The sequence below is a fragment of the Solanum pennellii genome, chromosome 2 (genome assembly GCF_001406875.1).
Source record: "Solanum pennellii chromosome 2, SPENNV200".
Lineage (NCBI taxonomy): Eukaryota > Viridiplantae > Streptophyta > Magnoliopsida > Solanales > Solanaceae > Solanum > Solanum pennellii.
The window spans coordinates 41,669,775-41,684,619 of NC_028638.1; positions in this window are offsets into that span (position 1 = coordinate 41,669,775).

Here is a 14,845-nt window from a genome sequence, read left to right on the forward strand (position 1 = left end):
AGTATTTCGTTGCTACAACTTTTATTTAGTTCCTTCCGTGTTTACTCACTTCACTCTCTCTCGTTCAGTATTATTAGTTCTTTAAGATAACAGATTCTCTTATTTTTACAGGAAAATAAGTTATTTTGAACTCATGTTGACTCCTGAATTAGCAATTTGGTCCTTCTATTACTTTACAGTCAAAAAATCTGAGTGTAAACAAAACAGGTTTTTGAGACATAAAATGGTTTTGTGGATATTTTATTTTCTACTAAAATCATGTATACATGTGTAAAAGAACTTTTACTTTTTCAAATAATAAAGGTGAAGCAAGGTCAGGAACGATGAATCTCTTTATGATAAACAAATTCATTTTGTAAGTTCGTTATTACATGTAGTTCCTACAAAGGATCGGACTAATGACATACAATATACTAGAATTTCTCAATGTAAATGCTACACAGTGAGAATTTGAGAAATCACAAGATATGATCACAATTTTATAATAATGACATCAATTAAGATATATACATGATATCAAATAGAAGAAAAGAAAAGAAAAAATCTATTTAAAAAATAATAATAATTGAGGTGTTGAACCTCAACCAAATCACTCCATTTCTTTTCTTCTTCCAAAAAGACACTAAATTAAAAGATAACCATCATGATCCCAAATACTTTCAGTAATTAACTGATCATCTCCAGTAAAATCACTTAAACACAAATTCTCCAACTCAAAATCACCTATATCCAACGTTGTACTATTACTAGAATTCGTCGTTGAAGATGAACCAAATGTTTTGTTTTCATTAACTGATACTAACACACCTCCCTTCTCCTTTTGAGTATCATTGCAATTATAACAATCATATCCAAATGAAGATACATGAGTTATTGTATTATCTTCTTCAAAATCATCACTATTCTCATCTAATCCAAAATTTAAGTTTATTGGACCTTTATGAGCTCCCAAAAAAGTATTAGCAGTATGACATCCTGTAAATTGTTGTACTAGTGCTCGAAAATTCGATGCATCTGCATTGAGATGAGTTGTTGGAGTTCTCTTTGATGCTCGAGATCTTCTTCGAATTGGTGACTTTTTTATGCTACCATTTTTAGGACTCAACTCATGACTACACAAAGAGTTTGTACTAGTAGTAGTGTCACAGTTTAAAGTTGATGATTTTGTTATTTGAGGGATACAAGAGTTTTGCATGGTTTTTGTTTGTTTTATAATTATGAATACTTGTGTTGTGAAGAAATGAAAAAAACAACCTAGGCAAGAATGTATATATATAATGGATTTTATTTTTTTGGGTTGAAAAATAATTAAAGATGAATGGTTGACTATTTTTTTATTTATTTTTGGTTTTGATTAAGTAAGACCAAGATATATAGGTGTGTTTCGAGGAAAGAACGTGGGTAGATTATGATATATGTGAATGCGTCATTCATCTATATATATACTTTTCTTATCAATATTATTTTAGTTAACTATGTATGATAATTAACTAATAATAGAAAATGAGAGTAATTTCAAAGTAGATGAAAATTCTCGTTGATCTGCGTCGAAAAAAATCTTTGATTAATTTTATTATTGATAGTACATATTATTGAATTATGTTTTTAATAGCTTTTCATTTCATTGTTTGATGAATATATTCTTCGGAAAAAGGATAATATATCCCGAACTATCATATATAGTATGCAGATACCCTTCGTTATATTTTTGAGATATTGGTCCAAAAACTAGAGTTTATGTGCCCTTGGTTCTAAAGGAAGACTAAATAGGGTCACGTAGTGCAATCTTATCCATCGGTCGGATGTCGAGTCGGTAGATAAGATTATGACTACGTGTGTGTATGTGCATTCGTATAAAAGGTATATATGATCTAGTTTTTGAACAGCAAGGACACCAATGTCCCAAAAATACGACGGAGAATATTTGCATACCATATACGATAATTCGGGATGTATTTATCATTTTTCCCTATATTCTTTGATCATGTTATTCCTTTATGATGGTTAATTTGAAAATAATAGAATTTGTTAGCTTTTAGGGTCTTATAAAGTAGAGTATAAGTATAATACACTTAAGTAATTAAGCATCCTTAATCATCTCCGCGTTGTAATGGAAGGCGCATGTGCTACTTGAAGATTGTGATAGATTTATAAATCATTGTCTTAAAAATTTAATATTCTATTTAGTGAAAATGATTAACTAGTGATTATATTATCTAATGGTTGACCATGAATATTGACACGCAACCTAGAGTACTAAATTATATTTTTCATATGCCTATTATTAGGTCCTGTTCACACCTTTGTTTTCTATGTTGCAAAGAACACAGATACTGTTGAAAATTCATCGATCTTATTTCGATCATCCTCTCCCAAATTCTCATAGTGTGATTTAATAACGCGATATCCCTATATATAATTATCACAATTCTAATCTATATCCTTTTTATTCATGTACAACAAAATCATTTACCTACACTCTTTCGGAATTCACTAGAATCTTGTATGACCCGATCATCCTTCCTTTTTTTTATCTTATGCATAACCTTTCTAATAACATTTAAAATCTCGACGACTTTTAAAATGCTCTAAACCAAAATATTTTTATCGACCTCTCTTTAAGATACTTCAAACTTAATATTTCTATAACATTCAAAATCTCAGCGACTAACATAATTACACAATTGGAGTATTAGAACCAAAAAAGATATGGAAAAAATTACATGATATCATATCTTTTTTGAAATACTAAAACTTGAAACACGGTTATGACAAAAGCAGTACAACATATAAATGGAAGAAATAATTTTTATATATATACTTGCATAAAAAGGTATTATAAAGGCAAACACATGTCAAGTCTTTATAAGTTAGTACATGTAATTAACTTTATTTGTCCTTATCGATACATATTACAAATGAAAATAAAAATTGTATTGCTATTTGTTTTTTAATCAATTGTTTTGGTCTTCTTTCAACGTCAAATTATCTTTTCACATTTTAAAAAATCCAAGATTCTTTCGAGGTATAGCTAAGGAACATTGGACGAATATCCTTCTCTTCGTTCCATTTTATACGACGTTTTTAGATTTTAAGATTCAAATAAATTTAATTTTGATAATAAGTTTTTCATAGATTCATTAAACATTTTGAATTATCAATTATTGTATCTAATGTTTACTTTTTTACGTAGTTTATAAATATATAAATTTTATTTCAAAAAATTTAATTTGAAAATTCCATGCGCAAACTCTCAATAAAACTTAAATTATTTGACTCTCGAAAAACAACGAAAAATATCACATAAATTGAAATATTAATTATAGTATTGAGTTGTATATGCTGAATAATAATACTGTATTAATTTTTACACGATTAATATATATATAGTATATTAACATTATAACTATCATCACTAATTAATTAATTGCTATCATTTTAGTTAGTTTCACCTACAAATATTGGCAAATGAACTTATATAGTCGTTCTTCTAGAAACTCAGTAAACATATATTTTATCTCTATAATTATAATTACGATATAACATAAACTATATCAAAAATATTATTAGCGGCAATTAATTTTTAAATATCATTAAATATATATTTTTAGCGACAATTAGCACTCTTTGTATATGTCCCTAAAGACTTTAGCGACATTGGTTCTAATGACACTTAGTTAATGCCGAAAATGACTTTAGCACTCTTTATTAATGACAATATTTAATGGCGCTAGAAGTTTTTTTTTTTTGTATTAGTTAAGACTGTGATTAATTAACAACTGTAAATATCTTTTATCGAACAATCAAATATGTAACTTATTCTCATAAAAATTTATTTGTAGTACCTTATTAGTGACATTAATATTTTTTACACAAGTGCTTGGTATATGATTGTTTGGTGTGTATATATATATATATAGTTTTTTTTTTCCTTCTATTTCAAGAAGATCAAAAGTTTTTTCACTTATCTTTCAGTATTACTTAAACTCTCGACCTATCAATTGATGATGGAGGTGCTCAAACCTGACTCGTCAAAAAGTCGAAACAAGACTTTCGATTCATCATGTCTTTCGTTTGTGTATGAAGAATTCTTCTATGCTTGAAAACTCTTTTTCTATTTCACAATACACAATCACACGTTAAACGATTTTTTTTTAATCCATTTAATTTGTTTTTTCTTTAAACACTTATCATGCCTTAAACGATTTAGGAACCTAATAAACCTTAGTTAAACTATGATATCCATGTTTGAAGTCAAATATGTTCAAAAGTCTAAACCAAACAAGAAAAAAAAAGTACAAAGATGATCAAAAGTAGTTGTTTGTGTATTCAACAAGAGATATACAAAAATATGTCTAATTAATTAAGCTTATGTATAGCACACTTAGCTTTCAATTACCTATCTCTACTCAAATGAAACTAGAGGATCGAGAAGTGAAAATAAAACAACTTATAAAAACTATTAATATTGTTTTGCACTTAAATCGTCGATCTCCAATTATGTGTCACCCTACAAGCTTTAATTTGCTTGTATGATGTATCTCTCTACAATCTATACCCTTACAATTTTAAAATTAAAAAAAATACCACTCCATCTGTTTAAAAAAGAATGACCTTATTTCCTTTTTAGTCTGTTTCAAAAAGAATGACTCATTTCCTTTTTTGGTAACACTTTAACTTTAACTTTCCACGTGGCATGTTTAAGACCACAAGATCAAATGGTATTTTGATACATTTAACATAACTTTAATTTAGAACCACAAGATTAAAAAGTTTCCTATTTTTCCTTAAACTTCATTCCAAGTTAAACTAGGTCATTCTTTTTAAAACGGAGGGAGTATTATTTTTTTAAAAAAAAAAGAAAAGAAAAAAATGAGGAAAAAAATGTGTGTGACATAATTGAGATTATTGCTTGATGAAGACTATTTATTATATCACCTTAGTCCTCATATATATATATGTATTTAGTCAACGAAAGCCCTTTAAGATGGGAAGGGGTGAGTGTGTATATATATATATATATATATATATATATATAAATATATGTGTAGTTTTCTAATTATTTGTATTTTGAATAATTTAAAACATACATACATATTATAACTGCAACTTGCAATTTTTATGTGTAAATGTAGATGGTTTATTCAATTTTATCATTATTGACCGTCTTTTTAATTTTAAATGTAGATGATTTGTTTTTTTAAAATTGAAAAATGACATTTTATTAGTGATCAATTTATTAAGATGACAATTATTTATCCTCAAATAATTCAAGTGAAAAAATAGCAAACATGATAACAAAATTGTCCCTCTCATAGGTAGTTAGAAGGCCATAAAAAAGAATTTTGTCCTGGAATTATCTACCTTGACACAATTACCTAATAATTCAAGGGTATAATTGGAAAAAAATGTTTTATAGAGTTTTAATTCAAACACAAGATGAGGTGAGAAGTAATGAATCAAACACTTGATAGAAATAAACTCTGCATTACTAATCCTTACACTAGTAATCGCTACATTACTAATCTCTGGTACAAGTATTAAAAATGCATGGATTAGTGATGCGGGAATTAGTAACGCAGAGATTAGTAATGCATGATTTATTTTTTATCAAGTGTTTGGTTCATTTTTTCACACTTCATCTTGTGTTGGATATACCTTTATAAAAGCTTATTTTCAATTATACCCTTGAACTATATAATTGTCGGACACTATTATTTTTTTATAATCTTCNTTATCTAAAAGTCCAAAGAGTAAGATTTGTACACTTACAAAATAATAATTAAAGAATTAGAGAGAAATACTTCTTTCGTTTTAAAATAAATGAATTTTTAGAGTGTAATAAATATTCTTCTTAAGAAAGCTAATTAAGGACATTAATGAAAAGGTAATTTTCTCATAATTTATTTTCAATTTTTTCTTAAGATATTGTTAGAGATAGTTTTAAAAAAAAAATCATGGAAGAGAAGTGTAATTCTAGAAGGAGAAAAAATTACATTGGACTTTAAGAAATTCATTCATTTGAAATATATAAGTGTGAAAAAGTGTATTTATTTTGGACAGAAAAGGGAGTATTAGATTAAGACCAAAGTTTTTTTAAAAAAAGATTGGAACAAAGAATAAATAAGGATAATTTGAGCTAAATTATTCTTTATACTATTTTCTATAAGAGACATAAAAAAAATAAAATAAAGGATCATTAGCATAGATACCCTTAGAAAAACCCTATTTATTTATTTTTTATGTTGGGGTCGAAAAATATCATTGACATCAAAATAACAAATATTTTTTTGCTTTGCGTAAGTTTATATTCCTATATTAAGATATATCACAAGTTAGGTTATACACTCGTACTATATGTATAGTAATTTAATTCCTATAAAATTAATATCGTAGTAGGCAAAAGTTTAATGTTAGAACCTATAAATTATGTTGTAAGAAAAATAACTTAATTCCATAGAATTTATTGTAAGAGACAAAAGTTTAGTTTGAGAACCCACAAATTACATTATAATAACTAAGAGACATATAACTTAATTTCTATCGAACTTATGCGAAACAAAATAATTTTTCTTTAAATTTATATTGAATATATAAAGATACTTTAATCCATAATATTTTATTAAAAGTCATCTCCTAATAAACAAGAGATAATCTATGTAAAAGATCACAAACAAAATATGACTAAGTAAAATGTACCCAAAAATTAATAGAGTGATTATTTAAAAGGAAAAAAAAACGTTGGATAATTTTTAATTGAGGGAAAATGTGATAGAATTTTCTTTATATTAAAATATAGCAAATGCCTAATTCATTTGCTTGAAAAACAAGCAAATGAAAAACTCCTTTTTCTTGTTTTTCTTAGTTTGCACACCAAACATAACTCACCTTTTTTAATAGTAACTTTGATTAAAGAATGAAAATTGAAATACCTTATTATATATATAAATATATATTTATTGGTTGTTGATCACACAATTTTAAAATTGTTATCGAGTTGGTAGAGGACATTTTCTCCATGTCAAAGTAAAATACTTATTTTTACATTAAACGTTGATCATATATATATGTTGTTGTTTTACTAATAGTTGCAATAAATAATTCATGTTTTAGATAATTAATTTCCTCTTGTTCACATTAGATAAGGGCCAATATTCACCAAATTTCAACCAAAAAATGACACTAGAACTAAAGTACACCATATACATGCAGCTTAAAATGCCCTCCCCGTTCTTAGTGTTTTGTTTTTTTTTGCTCGTGTATGGTATTCATACTGAGTTCGTTTAACGAAGAATTTGCGTAGAAAAGTTTCACATCGAGGAGTAAAATGCTTCTTAATATATAAAGACACTGCATACTTAGAGGGGACTTGAACTTGAAACGACATTAAAAATGAAGGACTACTTATCAGTCTAATGATTGATTCCGTTTACGGTGATTAGTGAAACGTCATTGGCATTTGTGTTATTTTATTGGAACTATTATTAATTTTATTTTTTTCAAATTTACCCTTATTGCTGCTTTGATAATTGATAGTTAAGTGTGAGTGATTATCATACACTTCAAATTATTCATATGCGCACTCTTTATATTTAGCTTACAACTTTCATATTTTCATTCAATTTCTTTATAAGATATGCTTATAAATCCTTGAAAATATTATCCTTTTAATTTACGAAATAAGCTTATAAATACTTTGTTATATTTCACTTCTTACTTATTTTTTGTCCAAAGAGGTACTTATCTAAAATTAACATGGAGAGCACTCGATGAACAAATGATCTGACTGGTCTATTGGCTGTTGGTGGGTGCTTTAGAATCTTTTAGTATTATTGAACCTTTCAGAGTATCCACAACCTTAAAATTCTAGATCCACGTTACGACAAGTGAGTATATTTTATTGTAAAAGAAATATTTTTTGCCAACCTCAATAAGATGGACAAGTTTAGTGAAATTAGGACCATCAAAATATCCTAAACCTGACATGTGGATCAAGTTACATGTGAACTAACATTATATTACAATATCTAATTTAATTAACAATCCATTATCCAATTTGACAGAGTCTAAATCATATATACATAACTTATTTTAAACAAAATTCAGAAGTATTTAATGGCTAAGTCTTACATTTTTATTGCCTTAAATCATGGGTTAATTAATATCAAGGGGTTGAAAGAGGGTTATAAGGTTAAGTAATTAGTACCTTGCTCTTAATCGAGCTTCAATTTTGCCCTTTAATCTTATATTAATAATTATCGATTACCCCATTATTAATATAAAGAGTCGGTTCCTAGTTCTAATTGTACATTTAGTTACATATATATTGGTTTGCAATATAACCATAATTTAAATTTTAACTAAAAAATATTACGTTTTCTTTTTCTTTTTATTTTTCTTTTTTGCCTTTGGTCCTTCTATCACGACAACATTATTATTACTTTCTCCGTCCATTTTTATTTATCATGTTACGCTTTTGACTTATTTTCAAGTTAAATTATATTATATTTATTCAAATTTTTTAAAAAAAATTTAGATACTCAAAAACTATACTATATATTGCAATTTTTCACATAACAATATGATGAAAAAATATATCTTAAAATGTTAGTCAAAGTTTTTATAGTTTGACTTTAAAAATGGAAAGTATGACAATTAGAGGTGTCAAATGGGCGGGTTGGGTTGAAATTGAAGATATTAAAATAGGTTGAAATAGAAACGGATCGGGTCTTGATTCCGCCAAGTTTACTTTGGGCTCAAATGGGATGGGTCTTGACCCGTCCAATTTGATCCGATTAATCTCAATAATGTTAACATCGTGATATTTGACTTTTACAATCACAATTTGAATTTCAGCTCAAGTTTTTTTTAAGAAAGCAACAAATGGATAGATAAATTCTAAAAGATGTTAAATACATAATACTTCATATATTTAGTAAAGGAACATATCTTAGTAAAGAGTTTTAAAACGGGTTGAAATTGGAGATTGAATCGCGCTCAATTGAGGATTCTCTTAAAATGGGTTAAGCTTGAATGAGTTGAGATTGAACTCAATTCAAATTATCTTGAGTCCAACCCTTAAAATTATGAGCGAATTATCTTATTTGGATTCATTTTTGACACGCCTAATGACAATTAATAGTGGACCGAAGGAGAAATTTGTTAGTTAGTAGTATTATTTTTTGGTAGTGTCCGTACTAACAAAGGTGTACGAAACACAAATTGACTTTTATTAATTACTAGGAAAAAATTTACTTGGTGAGGAAGATTATCGTTATGATCATGTCGTTTACTTTGACTAACGACTTTATCTCCTAAGATTATTTGACTAATCAACAATTAATCTGACATATTAGTGATAACATGAAATTCAAATACTGATGTCAATGGTGAGATAATAGATATTCCCTTCATCTTCTTATAATTAATTTTTTAATTAATTATTTCATATTTTTTGCCGCTAACTTTTCTTTGAAGTAACAAGTTGTAATAATATACAAAAATAATACGATCAGAGTTTGTTATGAAGAAATAGTAAATATTTTTTAATTATATATATAGAGTTAAAGGTCTCGATTGATGTTGAGTTTTTGAATAAGTCGCATTTGAATTGGTAAAAAGTATTTTTTTCACGTGAATCTGGATTAATCAGATTCCAAAATAGATATGAAATCGAGTATAGAATATGAATTCGTGATGTTTAACTTGACTCGTAAGTTTACTTATGCAACAAGTCGATGACTTTTTCAAAAGATAAGTACTAGGACAAAATTAAGATTAAAATAACAAAAAATTTAAACTATGTGGAGCTCACTATTTTGTTGACTCGAAGCTTCTAATAATGTGATGGGATTAATTATTTTATTTTCTTGGATAGGAACTATAGTGATGTAATGTGATGAGAATTGGTGATGATCTTGGGATTAAAAAAAATACATTTTTTTAATTGAAAAATAATGATGTTTGATTTGATGGAATTATTATAGTTTTTCTAAGGTTGGCTGGATGTAGACTTACTAACCAGCCACCTTAATTTCCATGTTTAGACTTGGTCTATTTTGACCAAGAGAAATTTCTTTTTGAAAATTCTAAGTCATATGTAATGAAACTATTCTTTATATTAATTGTTTTAAAAAAGAAATAATCGTTATTTTGCTTGACAAGTTGAATTTGTTGTTTGAGATCTTTGAGTGTTTTTTCACTTAATAATTTTGAAAAATAATTGATTCAAAACTTTAAAGGAGACTTTACATGTTTTAGATGGAAACGAGTGATTATTCAGGCTGAAAAAAGTTATACTTCTATAAATAATAGTATCTTTGACTCGTTCCTTTTATCCCACTCTTTTTATTGGTACGGATATCCGGGTAGATGCTTGAATAATCTTCTTTGTCTACAAAAGGGAACATTTTGCTGTTAACGATAAACCGTTTTGAATATATTCAAATTATATCGATTTTGTTATTAATAAGAAATAACGCTCGATCTAGGTAGGAGAACATATATTCAAGGCTTCCTAGCTATGACATATCATGGATATGAGAGTTTTTTTTTGTTCTGTCAGAATCATCTACTCATCTACTTTATTCTTAGATTCACCACGTATCGTCATGTAATTTGATCTAATTTTGCTTCATACAAAATTTTAATATCTTTCGATTAATTTTGGACACACTGATCAATTAATTTCACAAAATATTATACCCAAATTTTTATTTATATTTGGTTCTTTCAAAACCTCTTTTTGATTTATCTTAAGAGGATGGGTAGGGAAGTTGATAAACCATATCTATGTATACAAAATTAGCTAAGAGTTGCATTTTACTTTTTTGGTTCTTTATATAAGGTTGAATCAAGACTCAAGATTATCACACAATTTGCATTGACTTTTAACTTATTGAATAGTCGCAAATTTATCATAGGTTGTGTTTGGTATGATGAAAGAAAACATTTCTACAAAATATTCTTTAATATTTCGTAAATTAAAATAATTGAATTTTTTTTAACAGTTAGAAAAACAAGTTTCACAAGTGAAATTCATCATTTAATGTGTCCTGGAATTCTCTCCAGCCCTACCTCTCTCACACCCACCACTCACTCCCACCCCATCCCACTCTATAGTGTTTCGTAGTTTTTGAGATTTTAAAAAAATCATTTATTTCGGTGGAAATATTTTTCTTCAGACCAATAACTCTTTTAATTTATTTTTTTAAAATAAGCCATCTGATTTGGGGGGGGGGGGGTTAGGAAGACTCATATCTTGAGCAAAAGTTTTAACGAAATGATTTATAACCATAAAACGTTTATAACATGTTGTAGACAATAAATTCCAAATCTTACTTTTTAAAACAAAATTCATATTTAGTCAAACACCATAACATAAATTGAGACAGACAAAAGTACCAAGTAAAAAAGAATATATCAAGGAGGAAAATCGAGATGACTTTGCAAATCTAAATTTCTTGTACTTAGAAAAAAAAGAATATTCCTTTTCAACATTCTAATTAGGCAACTACCATCCATAATCATCTACACTTAACTTACTATTTTCATAATCAACACTATCATAACCACTCTCTTGTTTTTCTTGTTGTAAATTATCCTTTGAATATTTCTCATCTTGATCTTCATGATTATTATTATAATAGTAACCATAATTCATAGAGACCTCTCCTATTGTATTGCTTCCAAATAATTCATTTTGATCATTTTGTGGACCAAAACTTAGGTTAATTGGACCCTTTTGATTATTTTTGAACGTTGGACAAGTGTGACATCCAGTATGTTGTTGCACTAGTGCTCGAAAATTCGTGATGCTAGCGTTTACAAGCGTTGTAGGTGTTTTCTTGGATGATCTAGATCTCCTTCGAATTGGTTTCATCGTGGTGGTTTTAGGGCTTGTTAACTCGTGTATATCATCGTTTTCAGAAATTCGTGAAGAATATTGATGATGATGATGGTGGTGATGATCGATAGTCATGTTTTGAGTATTTGTGGTTATGATGGTGGACTCAGAAAAATACTCATGTGGATTATTTTCAAGTGCAAAATCTTGTTGATAATAGTATGGTATATCATGACTATGTGAATATGGGATAGTGTTGTTATTCATGGTTTAAATTTATTTGGGTTGCATGCATTAATATTATGAAGCCAAATTATGAGATTTATATAGGACATTTGTGTAGTCAAATTATGACATTTTGCCATTTGATTTTTCCTTTTTAACCAAGTTTAAACAATGTTCATTTTTTTGACTATTCAAATATTCCAAACCCCACCTCTTCCTAGATCTCCGATAGCAGAAAGAAAGAATTTAAATTTTATGAACTCTGAATTTTAAAAAACATATTAAAGTCATTAAATTTTGCATTTCAGTATTATATATATCTAATATTCAATGTTTATTAATAAAAATACAAATATTAAACTAAAATTATTAAATTTGATTGAATTTATACTAATTTTCAAACTTTATCCTATATTAAAACACTATTTAAGTAAATAGAGAGTCTACTTACAAATTACAATCATGACATTGAATTGTTGAGTAGAGAGGTGGTCCAACCTTTCACATGAATTCAAACTTTTATATACACATATATAATCCACATTTTATCATTTTTATACGTTAAGTATATGTATTTTAACCTGTTATAACAGATAATACATTTTATCATTTAAATAACTTGTCTCATTTTTTCTATCGACGATTATACATATTTATTTATCTGATAAAGTAAACTTTTTTTGTCATGTTTGGAAGATTATTTTACTGTTTCTTTTGTTTGTTGAATAAGTTTAAGTGGGAACACAATTAGGTTGGGTATAAATGCCAAAAATACAATGTAACTTCTAGGAAATAGCACCCATGTTACATGACAAAGAGAGAGAAATAAAAATGCTAAGCAAAGGAAGATGAATCATATCTAGCAAAATCCAATAGCATCTTATTTTGATTTTGCTTCTTCTTCTCTCAATTAATTATCTACTTTCTCTGTTTCATATTACTTGTCATCTACGTATATATGATTTTATCTTTGAAAAAATTTAATTAGAGGTATATTTTAGTTAATTTATTTTAGAATTAACTCACCGTAATAATAAAAATAATTTTTAACAATAATAAATATATACATTAAAAAAATATTACTCTCTTTACCGATATCAATATATTATTTTTAGAATCATTTACGAAAAGTCTTTAAAATGGAATTATTAGTAGTAATTGTCCCAAAAAGAAAATTAGTGTATGATTTTTAGTGTAGTGTATACTATTAAAATTGAATAAAAATAATAATCTATTTTTAATATATTGGCTACCTGCACATTAATTAATTAACTAATTGTCATATAATTGTTGCAACCTGCACATGTTTACTGCGCATGCATGAGGTAGGTACCGTTTATTGTCTTTTTTCAACTGATTTTATAATATTAATTTACTTATATAAGTACTAGATGTATTAATTACTATAATTTATATATATATTATGACCTCCTAAAAGTGCGATTTGACTCACATTAATAACTACTCCTTCGGTTAAAAAGAATTTGTCTGTTAAAGATTTTAAATAAAATTAGGAAGTAGGTAAGAATAAGTATTACTACTTTTCTGTCCATTTTTGTTTGTCTATTATATTATTTTGAAATGTCAACGATAATTGTCTAGTTATGAAATTAATAAATAGCTTATTATTTTATATATATTTTATCTTTATTATTAATTTACTTATTTTATGGAACCTCAGGATAATCCACAGCCGTTATAACTTTTGTCATAGCCTATGCTCTTCAAAAAGTACTCACTGGTAAGCCCTCCACTGTGTAATAGTTTGCAAATCACACAGGAGATATAAATCGCACCAAGCAAGCCTTATGCGACAGGCTCGACTCAAAAGGCATTGGGGGAGGGGGGAGGGGGGAGGGAACGATCTCATGCGACAGGCTCGACTCAAAAGGCATTGAGGGAGAGGGGGGGACGATCTCAGGTCATTTTCAATGCTTAACTAATTTATATTTAATAAAGGTGATTTAGTAAATTTATTGATTCTTAACCCATGTGTTAAATTTATATTTGATAACTATTATTGGACGGAAGAAGTATTACGCAGGAATTAAAGTATAATTAATTGAACGATTAGACTGGCTTACTGGGTAAAATTAGTGGGTTTTTTTTTCAAAAGATGAATTTTTGGTAGGTGAAGTGAAATTAGTGTTGCTAAAAGCTATACCATCAAATTCTTATTGGGCTAACTTGGGCTTGTTTATCTTGAGCCTAAGCCCATAAATCCATGAACCAAATATACCCGAAAACCCTTTTTTCGTAAAGGGGGGAGGGGGGGGGGGGAATTTTTTCTCGTTGAGGTGAGGTGAGGGATTAAAGAACCTAATAAAGTACGAGTCATATATTTCACGGAACGCGTAAGTTCATGGCAAGGTTGTATGTCTTTTTTCAATCTACTCAAGTCTAACCCACTTAGACCCCATTAGAGACTCTAACCATAGAACGTATATTCCAAAATGCAAAGGATCAATATTTGTTTTTTTATTTCTTGGTAACAGAAAAAGATTTCTAGTCAAGACTCAAGATTATAATTTTGAAGATTCTTTAAGTCAAGTGTTTATTATTTTTTAAAATTGTGTAATTAAAAAAGGATAATTAATTTGAAACGAAGGGAATATATTATTACTCGATTTAAAATTAAAGGTAAAGTAATTTTTCTTCAAAGTCAAGTCAACTCTGGATGCTGTGTACTCCAATATCTTAAAGCTGTTTACTTTTTTTTTTGGGAAATATAATTAATTTAATTATTGGTCAAAGGTCACAATTAATTTTACTATA